Source organism: Lissotriton vulgaris, chromosome 4_1 (genome assembly GCF_964263255.1).
Source record: "Lissotriton vulgaris chromosome 4_1, aLisVul1.2, whole genome shotgun sequence".
NCBI lineage: Eukaryota > Metazoa > Chordata > Amphibia > Caudata > Salamandridae > Lissotriton > Lissotriton vulgaris.
In genome coordinates, this window is record NC_141691.1 from 753,964,456 (window position 1) to 753,976,130 (window position 11,675).

Sequence of the window (11,675 nt, forward strand, 5' to 3'; positions counted from 1 at the left end):
TAGAACAGGGACAGAATAAGGAACTAATGCGGCAAAGGGGCACCCAGGCGCAAACACGGCGAAGGCAGTACATGCTCAAGTCCCTCCTTTTATAGTTTCTACGACGCAACTATTCTCCCGGCCGAAGGGGCGTCTATTTCGACACCCCCGCACCCTGCCCAGTAATATCTAAAACGAAATACTACTCCCCTGTCCTAGGACGCTGGTGTGCGAGTATCACCACATCCCAGGTGCACGTCCGGCCGGAGGGGTTCAGCTCCCCCCCCCCCCCCCCCCCCCCCCCACTGGGAGAAGACGAGAGTATTCGGATTTGGGACAAAGAAAGGACTTCGGGGATCCCAGCTGTCCAGAGTATATATTTATAGACAATTCAATGCGATGTCCATTCTTAAAATCAAAGTGCGCGCATTACAGGCGACGCGATAACACTGGTTATTGGAATGCGTAAATCTGACGTCACGAGAAAGGCTTTCACTGCGCATGCACAGCTCAAAACTTCGATTTATTGCTCAAGTACCTCATTTTTCTTAATTTTATAAATTCAAAATTCGGCATGTTCCAAGCAGTTATAAGGACATTTAAGAGAGCTGCCTAAATTGATAAATATATAGCCTTGGAAATGTTTACTTTTGGCAGCTAACTTTTATATTTTGCCCGCCCGGTGCTCGCTCCTCGCGTTGCACGTGCGCTCTCCTTTCACGCCCGCGAGACCGAGCACGCGACCGCCTTCACGCACCCAGTCCCAGGACGCCCCTACCGGGTGGTGTAAAACAATTGACGTTAAATGGGAACCGGAGCTCTTCTTTCTTGGGTTTTAAAATTATGTTCATATTTTATCATTCACAAATGGTCCTTCATCAGTATGAGAGAATTCTCATCACGGCTAATTGTATTCATTTGCATGACACCAACATACATTATAAAATCGTAACCATTGTATTTACAAAAAGAAGGGTTTTGACAATGAAAGACTCCGACCCTTCAGGAAAAAACATTTTAATAAAAGCTGCATAAATAACCTTTCTGGTTCAAACTCATTTTCTTTGAATTGTATGATGTTATGAACTGGTATGAAAAATGAACATACTTTTGTAAAGTCAGGAACTCCATGGATGAGTACTGCCAGTTTGGTTTAATAACATAATAATAAAAGCTGTGACTGGATTTAATGTATAAAGAATTGTCCACCTGTCCGAGTATGTCTCTTAAATCTTAAGCGCACTGGGTCTCGCATCGGGTATGAAAGTGCTGTGGAAATACAACTGCAATATAATACAGTTGGCACATCCAAGTGGCCCTGCAGTGCGGTCAGTTTATCGAACGGTTGTTGATTGAATTAATGGATGATTTTATTACACAGCGCACTGTCAGTGCTGGGCTTCTTGGCGCTAGAAAAAAAAGACAATTTTAGAGAGAAACAGCCTGCTACATACAGACTGTGGGAAATTGGGGAAGACCGGTTGAGACGTGCACTCTTTATTAATAGAAGAGTTAGGCTTCCATTGTTTTCCCAAAATAAGAATAGCCTTCAAGTGATTTGAGCTCAAAATAAGAGTTCTCCTCGTCATTCAGGAGCGCTTGAAAATTATGACACGAATCTCTTCACTTGGCAAATATTTTAAATGTGCATTTAGTAGCTCGGTTTGGATCTGCCTTATTTCATTTGTGTTTTTTTTATGTAGGAACATAATGCTGCTCGCGGCACAGGTATAGCGCTGACAACAGAAGTCACGCTTCTAGGCGCTAGAGGAGGAGAGGTGCGTAATTGACGAGGATCTGTCAACACCAAAATCTCCAGTGTCCCTTGGGAAGGTGACTGTCTTCTTCGGAGATATAAGAGGAGGGGTAATAAACCCCCGAAAGCACGGTGCGCTAACATTTTAATTACACATATAGAAAAATTAATATACAAAAAATCGAATGAACTGTGAAATATGTAATGAATACATGCGCGCAATGTTTAAGAGTGGCGAAATATGTGGGAAAATTATGCGCTAAAGTATCCTGCTTACATCACATGCTGGAGGGACTGGCAGCTCTGGTCGGTTCGTGTGCTTTCAGGGACTCCTGGTAAAAAAGGAGGAGAGACATCGGTGAAATATGTGAGCTGACAATATCTGTGCACTGTCTCCACTTGCAAAGCAGGCCCTCACCCCGAGGAGGGCGCAGTCTGAGAGTGGGGCACCGTTCACTGCTACCTGTCCGTCCACTAAAGCGCATTCTTGCATTACACGAACACACTCCAGTGTGTGACTTGAAGGACGCTATGTCGTTCTATGTTATGCAAATATTCTACACGAGGCTGACACTAGCATTTATGCGGCATGTAGGAAAATCGAACTTGAACACGCACCGCTGCTCGAATAGATTATTAGAGAAGCATCTAGACCCAGTGTGCGCATTTTAAACACACACGGATTAAGTCATGTGTCCGCCGCATAACAGTGAAGAACAGATGTGAACACATGCACTTAAACAAACACGAAGCACAAGCACACATAAACAATTTTAACGGACTATAACTCAGGAAAAACACACAAATACTGGTTCGCCACAAACATTCGCTCTTTCGCTCACCTAAACAGTCGTTCATAACAACTATACACGCCTCCAAAAACACGCACTGGAGCTGCCAAACACACCGTTTTCCTCACACGCTGTTAAAACGAACACACACAAGTATACTCACGTTTTCAGACGCACTGATAGCATAACACACGCCCAACAAATACACACACAAAACAGCCAAACACACATGCGTAAACATATACTACGAAAAACGTATTCACCGCATTTTGCCATTTACAGTTTCGTGTGCGGCCTATTTATGCGAGTGTGTGACAAGCGGCGGTGTTGAAAAGGCATGTCCCCACCAACCTGTTATACTTTCTTTTGGGACTATCCTGCTGTAAATAGAGCCACATTAATTCATGTTCGTCGGAACCCTCAGAGTACAACACTGTCTCATCCGCGCATGTCTACATTGGGCTGGCGGTCTCAGAAGTCGGGCGCATATTTCAAAGTCAGCTCTGCAGCCTTTTTTCGCGAGCTCCCGCGGGGCCTGCTATAAATTGTGCAGTCAGTTTCAGAGTTTTCTCCGACCACAGGGCGATGTTTACATTCTTCACTAGGCTAGCCCTGGGTGTTCGTCATTTATATCCTAACCCCAGAGCTTGTTTATAGAGAGAGTGACAGGCACTCAAAGCCTCAGAAAACGGACGATACCAGAACGATCCGGCAACTGGACACAGACAGCAAGGCAAGGGTGGCATCTGCTGGACATATTTTGAATAGCATCGAAATCATTGTAGGGAATCAGTTCAAGAACCAGGTAGCTTCAGGGGGAGTGTTTGGGATATGACACTCTCCCAGATATATCCATTCTTAGCTTTGTAGTTGGGTCTGGGACTCAGAATCGGGTCTGCCACGCCTGTGTTGCTTTGCCCCACTTGTTTAGTTGGGAAATGTGAGATTCACACCCATTGAATTTCACTGACCAAGCTACGCCTCTATCAAGAACATACGTGTGGGGCAAACATTTCCTCACTGAATCTCAAAGCTCAGAGAACATCTCACAAAAGACACAGCATAGGGGCTCCTGACACCTGGAAAAATAAGTGAGGATGGTGGTTTTTAATTTCTAGCCCACATTCGACACCTCTCAAAAGTGGAAAGGCTTGACAAGTAACTGAATGTTGGATAAAATGTAGATAGGATGTTAGATGAGCACTTTTTTTTTATATAATAACCTTAAATAGCTGTATTAGCACGTTACACGATTGGAAGTTAAATAATCTCATTTATTGTGCAACCAAGCGCTTCAGGTCTTCCAAGCAACTGATTTCTCCAACTGTCATTTCTCACATTCTAACTTCTTCTTATCTTTGATCACTTTATTTCGGTCATTGACCATAAAAGTGCAGATAAAATATGTACAAGCACAATGATAACATACATAGATAAAAACAGTTTTTAAAAAGAATTATTAAACAGTGAGTTATCAGAAGAAGGGGCAATTAATTCCTATTAACAAAAACAGTTCTTCTACGCCACATACCATACAGGAAACAGGAAACAGAGAAAACAATAAGGGGGGAGGTATCAAATGTTAAAACTCTACAGGCTTGTGTACATTGTCTGAGTCCCAAATTTCTACACAGCGGCATCAGCCAACATCTCCTAATTGTACTATATGCCGGGCAGAAGAACATAACATGCGCAATGTCCTCTCTGCCATTGTTACAAGCAGGGCAACTATCCTCATTTGAATTGGCCCATTTAGAAGTTACTGCCCTGATAGGGAAGGAGCCATGTCTCAATTGAGTAGATAATTTCCTTGCAAGCGGGGGCTGGACTAAGTCCAAGAATTCCTCTTTCTTGGATTCAGTTTTCATCAAGAAAAACTCTGTGGATAACCTGCCCAAAGTTGTCGAACAATGTAGTAATTTAAAGGTGTGATATCTCATAGAGGCCAACAACTCTGACCTCTGAATCCTCAGGCAACTTTCCTCAGGGGTGTCCCATAGTTGTGGTAGGCCAATTTGGTAGAGGAAAGCTTTAATATGGGATAGCCATAAAATGTTGTTATTCTTTATCAGGCCCCAGACTGCAGCGAATTCTATTCTATAGGCAGCAAGCTCTGGTACAGACCAGAGCCTTCTCCAGTAGAGCAGTGGTCGTGCGGCCACCAATTCTTTGATAGACTCCAGGCCCATATCCAGCCGCAATGGTATGAGAGGGGTGCTTTGGGGTAGGCCCACCAAACTACGCATGAAGGCCTGCTCAACCCTTAGTAGGCTCTCTATGTTCGTATGTCCCCAAAGTTCTGCACCATACATAGCTGCTGGCCTTGCTTGGGTACTGTAAATCTCGACAACAGGGGCAACTGGTTTAAATTGAGAGGTTCTATGAAATTTACCAATGCCCCCCAAAATCTGCGAGAGTCTCAGAGAAGATTTAGATACTTGGTGGCCCCAATCAAAGTATTCAGTCAATGTAACCCCCAGGTAGACGAAAGTTTTTACCCGTTCAAGTGGAATACCACTTAAAACAGGGTTCGGGCGGGTGTGCCTTGGGGGATTGAAGATCATAAACTTGTTTTTTTCCAAGTTTATCTCCAATCCCCTTGAGGCACAGAAGGTTACAAACCCGCCCAGGACCCGCTGGATGCCCGTTAACGTTCAGGACAGCAACAAAGTGTCGTCCGCGAACATCAGAGCGGGCACCCGACCAGTGGCCAACCGCGGGGCATCACTGTCCCTGACACCATTAAGTGCATCTACCAAACCATTAATGTAGAGGCTGAAAAGTGTAGGGGCCAGGACGCAGCCCTGGCGTACGCCTCTGGTTACAGGGAAACGGGCCGAGAGTTCACCATTCCTCCCACACCTCACCTGCGCATAGTTCCCTGCATGTAATCTAATTAGGACATCCAATAGGTAGGGTGGGAGACCTAGTTCTTCCAACACCAGCCATAATCTCTCCCTAGGCACCAAATCGAAAGCGGCCCGCAGGTCCACGAAGACAAGGTAGAGGCTGCCACCCTCTACTCTTGCAGTTTTCCAAAATAGGACCTGCAGCCTGAAGATTTGGTCCAAGGTCGAGATGCCCGTTCTAAATCCGGCTTGGAGGGTGGTCAATGTTTCGTGTTCCTCCATCCAACCCAATAGTCTGTCCAGTAGTATCCGGCCCATTAGTTTCTGGGTGGTATCTAGAAGACTAATGGGCCTATAGTTAGATGGAACTAGCGGGCAACCCTTCTTAAAGATTGGACGATCTCCGCTCCCAGCCAGGTCTCCGGTAACACAGGGCCCCGGAGAACTGCATTAAAAAGGACTACCAGGTAAGGTGCCCAAATTTTAGGTTGGGAGCGAAAGAGGTCACCTGGGATCTTGTCTAAATTCAACATTCCACATTCTACTGATGTCACTACTTCCATTACTCTACACGTATGGGAGAGATACCCTTCTGACAAAAGGGACAGGGTTAAAATCCAATGAAAACAACAAAATAACCTTCTGGTGATTCACACTTGTATTGTCACACCTCTATAGTAATCTTCTTCGGAAAAGCACACATTCATTTACTATCCACTCAGCTATCTAAACACTGAACCTTGTTTAATATAAAAATGCCTATTTTAATTCATATAAGTGCCTCAAAACATACAAATATACTTTATTCAGTATTATCTTTATATAATACAATATTGTGTCATTAATTAAAAAAAAAAAAACATTCATAATTTGTGCAACATTGCATCACTAAAATAGCTCACTAACACAGAAATCTGTTATTTGTAAAAACAATTCCTATTGGTCTCATCAGTCGCAAAACTAAAAGAGAGCATAATATACAAAAACAAACAGATTTCATCTCAAGTTGTCACCAACGATGTAGAGAGAAACAAACAACATCACAAGTTGTCGACATGGCGTTTCGGTGGAATAGTTTGTTCACCCCACCTTCTTTAGGACAAAATATTAAACATTTAAAAAAATAGCCATGAGATAAAATAGGTTTTTACTTCATTGCCACATGTAGTTTGATTCTCACCAAATTGCATTTTAAAAAACAATCTTTTTAATTATTATTTTATGAGAAATCATCTGAATAATCTGGGCGGAGAGTCACTTTCTATTCTTTACCTGTCAACTTATTATCATACCAATGTTCTCAATTATAACTGATTATATTAATGAGAGGCAAGTTCTATCTATGTTGCCCTTGGTGCTCCTAATATTAGAGCCTCACTCCAAATTTCCAAGTCTCCTCTTCGTAAATTAATTTACAGGGTACTTTATTTGCTTCTGCCCTCATATTCTTATGTGTATGGTACTCCCGTCTCCTCGATCGGGTCTTCCTCTCAGGGTGAACCAACTTTATTCCACCGTAATGCTGCGTCACCAACTTGTGATGTTATTTGTTACTCTCTACATTGTTGCTTACAACTTTAGATGAAATCTGTTTGTTTTTGTACATTAGGGTATCTTTTAGTTTTGTTACTGATTAGACCAACATAAATTGTTTTTACAAATAACAGATTACTGTGTTAGTGAAATATTTTAGTGAGGTAATGTTGCACAAATCATGAATAATGTTTTTTTTAATGACACAATATTGTATTATATAAAGATGATAATACTGAATATAGTATATTTGTATGTTTTGAGGCACTTATTATATGAAATAAAATAGACTTTTTATTTTCAACAGGGTTCAGTGTTTAGATGGCTGAGTGGATGGTAAATGAATGCGGGGTTTCCCGAAGAAGATTATTATAAAGGAGTGACCATACGAGTGTGAATCACAAAAAGGGATCTTTTGTTCTTTTCATTACTACCTTAAACATCCCCTCTACACATCTTCCCCCTTTTAAACGCAAATAAAAACCCATACATGCATCACAATAAAACAGTACAACCAACACATTGATATATTTTAAATATTAAAATTCACCATATAGCCTATGGGAAAATAAACAAGCATGTAATCTAGGTGAATTCATTAATCAGACAGATAATCAACTAACTTCATGGGAAGCCTAATTAATCTCTTTGGTCTTTTAGCCAATTTGTCAGTGGAAGGCACAAGAGCAGAATGTTAATCAATTCCATTATCTTCTTTTCCCAGGTTTTCTTCATCACCACTTGACTGACTTTCCACTTGTCAACCCCTCTATGTTATTTCGTTGTTCACAACTCTCTCTTGGTGCTCTACAGTTACAATATCTTCTTCCAGATTGTGTGTCCTACCATTTTGCTGCTCTGGCATTTCTACTCTGCATTGTTTAGAACACACAGCTGCTGTCTTTGTATTCCACAACTTACTATCTTCTTATCTGACCACACTATTTAACACTTGTTTAATGTATTTAAGTTCGAAGTAATAACTAACTCCTTTGGAAACTATGCCTAGTTTCTTAATTCTAACCCACCGTCCAACCTTTAACTTGCTGTGTTTGACCCCATGTTCCTTGTCGTAGTATTTTTTGTATTCTTCTCGTTTTTTTATAATTCTTTTCTTTGACCTTTCCCAAAGACCAGGCCACACTCGTAGGAGTGGGTAACCATCCTGGGTTAAAATTTGATCTAGGCTTCGTTCTTATCATTAATTCAAATGGGAAAAACCCTGTGCATGCTACTTCTGTTGATCTTTATGACCAAAGAATTTTATATACTTGTGTTATCTCTTTATTCCGGAAAACCTCGTCTAATTACCCTAGTATTGTGTCTGTATTTATATTATTCACAATTTTGATGTAAGGCCACTGGGAAAATACACCCATCGATACAACACTATATTTCTGAGTATTCCCAATTAGCCCCAAAATGTCAACTGCCACTTTTCCACAAGGGGATTTTGGGCACTCAAATGTATTGCTCATAGGAAGTCCCAATGTCTTCAAAGATTTATCAGGTGACATGCACGCCTGGCATTCTCCGATGTCCCTTTTTACCTTTTTATCAATACCTGGCCATTAAAAGAACCTTTTTTTTTTTTTTTTTTTTTTTTTTTTGCCAGAATCTTCAATTTTATTCTTGTCAAAATATTCAGGGTTCATAGTACAATAATTTGCAGTTATTAGGGCTCTTTCAAGCTCACATACTATTTAGCAGAGTGTTAAAGGATATTGAGCTCTACTAAATATCCACGTTACAGCGCATGTCGTTTTTAAAATTTTTGGTCTGGCTTGCATCCTGAGCCCTTCTAGGAGCGGCAGAGGGCACGCACTGCTCCTAAAATCCGCAGACATCGCTCCAGCACTAGGGCGCCAGTATGGCTAAGGCTCTTGCAGTACAGTACAGTATTGACACTTATGACACATCGAAGTTTCATTGAAACCAGCCGTCTAATCTGCTGCTGCATTTTTCGACCCAGGTACAGGCTTCTGGAGAAAATGCATCACTGCTTGCAGAACTTTGTCGGGGGCAATGTTGTACACTGGGTGAGTAGGTTGCAAACGGTTTTCCGGTGCACCAACAATAACTTCATGGAGGATCTCACCACCGCCATAGTGCTGAGCTATAGACAACCCACTCAAGCAATAACAGGTATGATAAAAATCTCTAGCCTTGCCAGGTTTATCCAGTAATCCACCAGATGGACACTGACAGCACAGGAGAATGTATTCTTGTAAAGCCTGCTGGTCAAACATCCAGTGAGTTGGACTGAGTGCATTATCTCCTTCAGCATTGAGTGTTCTCTGAATCAGTGGGAGCAATCCTGCCTGCCAGAATGAATAACACCCATCCACTAGCTTATTGCAGCGACCCTGAAATCCACCTTCAAATCGCATTTGCCTGCTAGTAACCCACCGCAGCAAACATTTAAGATCCAACAGTCGCTCTTTCTTTAGGATGACCAGGGCTGCAAATCCACAGAACGTGTAGCCTCCGTGTGCTTCCATCCCAGGGACACCTCCTATTCCACCCTCCCAGTTCTGGCACCTCAAAATCCACTCAGGTGTGCCTTCAAATAAAGTAGGGGTAATGATATTCGTTAAAGAAGCCACTGATGCAGCACAATAAGCGCTCCGAACATCAACTTCACCACCGACGTGCATGAGAAAAGAGCCATCTGGCTGTTTCAGCGCAAACAAGAACTCCAAAAGCTTCTCCCTGTTGATGACATCATATGCTTCCTGTGTGCCGATGATGCAGAGAGCATTGACAGCTGCATAAGTTGGAGCAAGATGAGGGTGCTGTCCTGGTCCACCGTCAAATCCCCCATTTGGGCCCTGACACCGAGCTAGAAACTGGCACACATCTGAAGCGGCAGACTCAGAAATGGGTTCATCTAGTAGTGCCAAGCTGTGCAAGATCCAATAGCACAACCAGGGACGGCTGGCATCTAGACACTCGTAGTCAGGCAAATGCTTCAGTCCTCTCTTTAGATAGTGAAAATGTTTCTCTCTGGCCAAAGTAAGTCGTAACCAGCTCTCTGTGATTTTGAATGAATTAAAAACATCTTGAACTTTGTCTTCTACTTTTTCCTGCTCGATGGAAGTGACCGTCACCAGCCCGTCGTCCCGCATGCGCTCCAGCACGTGCTCCGGGGCCAGGCACGCTGCGCAGCTCTTCGGGATACTCAGCCATGGCCTGGACGGCGGTGAAGGCACCGGGCTGGGAATTCCAGGAGGCTCAGAGTGTCTAGTTTTTTTTTTTTTCAGATTATTATTTATTTATTTTTCAAAATAGCAGAATGCAATACATACAGAGCCGTTCGCCTACAACCCATCTCGGGCCGGCACTTCTTTAAACTGTCATAGATGCTGATTATATCAAAAAGGCCAAGGAGTATATAAAGCATAGTCCCAACTAGAGAAGGATCATCCAAGGCAAAATGTCTCTGTTGGCAGACGTAGACTCGCTCTGTGCTTGCGTATACAAAACAGTACATTTTAACTTTTTCTCCCCCCCCCCGCCCTCCCCCAAAACATCCATCCCGCCCCACCAACTCCCCAGTTGCTGCTCCGTGTGTGTGATAGTGTGTAGGCGATGAGTGTAATGCGGGCCGCGCCGCATGACCTGTCCAATAGCCCGAAGGGCCATCTCATGTATCCCCGCCCTCAAGTATGCCCTGTCCCTCCGGTCCAGTGTCGAGTGTCGGTGTAGTCGCTTCCCTGACTGCTTCCACTAGTGTCTGTGTCCGAGGTGTGACTTGACCGCGCCTCACCCCACTCCACTGCCTATGAGCCCTTCTCAGGGGGTTCCGGTTGTCCCTCCCCCTCCCGTATAGTGGGTTCGTCTTCCAAGTCTCTGGAGTTTAAGTTGGTCTGATATAGTCCCCAGAAGTTCCTAGGCCGACTCCGGGGTAGGAGCAGCTCACTATAGAGCTCCGATTGCGTATTGCAAAACAGCATGTCGTTGGACCAACGTTTCAGCGTCGGCAATGGGCCCCTCATCCAACACATTGCCACCACTCTTTTGGCAAGGAGCATGCCCATGCTTACCATTTTTCTCACCGTTATAGGGACTTTTTTCGCGAATCCTAGCAGGGCCAGGGCCGGGTCCATAGCCAACTCCGTCTCCACTATAATGCTCATTTCAGCGAACACCCTGTACCAGAATCGCTGCACCCCTGGACATGTCCAGGCCATATGCAAGAAGTCAGCGACTGGGGCATGGCATCTCTCACATTTCGGTGTGTCGCAAAGTCCGTATCTGTGTAGCCTCTCCGGCGTGTGATAAACGCATTGCAAGTATTTAAAGTGGACCAAGCGATGTCGTCCATTTAGTGAGATACTCCTGGAGGCCGCACAGCAATATGCCCACATGCTGTCGTCTATCTGGTCATTCAAGTCGGTCTGCCAGGCCAAGCGTGCCCTCGTGTATCGAAATGCAGTATGTTCGTGTCCTATTTTGTAGAGCTTTGTTATTAGTTTTTGCGGTGCCGCGGAGGCCATAACATATGTTAGCTCCGGGACCTCCGGAGGTTCCTCCAGGTCAGGACCCAGCAGCTCAAGGAATGCACTCCTCACCCTATGAAACTGGAAACGCTGGAGCAATGAGGGCCTCTCTCCTCCTCGTGTCAGCTGCTCCCACATTTTGACTTTCCCATGCTCGAACAGGTCCCCCAAAGTGTGGGCACCAAGTTCGCGAAGGGCCTTGCAAACCCCCGATTCCGCCAATGTGGGGAGCCATAGTGCCCAATGGGTCGGCATATTCGGTGTG

At 44.0% G+C, this 11,675-nt stretch overlaps 1 pseudogene; it reads right to left on the bottom strand.

Moving 5' to 3' along the window:
* Window positions 1-8,548: 8,548 nt before the first annotated feature.
* LOC147722537 (protein farnesyltransferase subunit beta pseudogene) lies at window positions 8,549-10,127 on the bottom strand (annotated as a pseudogene).
* Window positions 10,128-11,675: the final 1,548 nt, after the last annotated feature.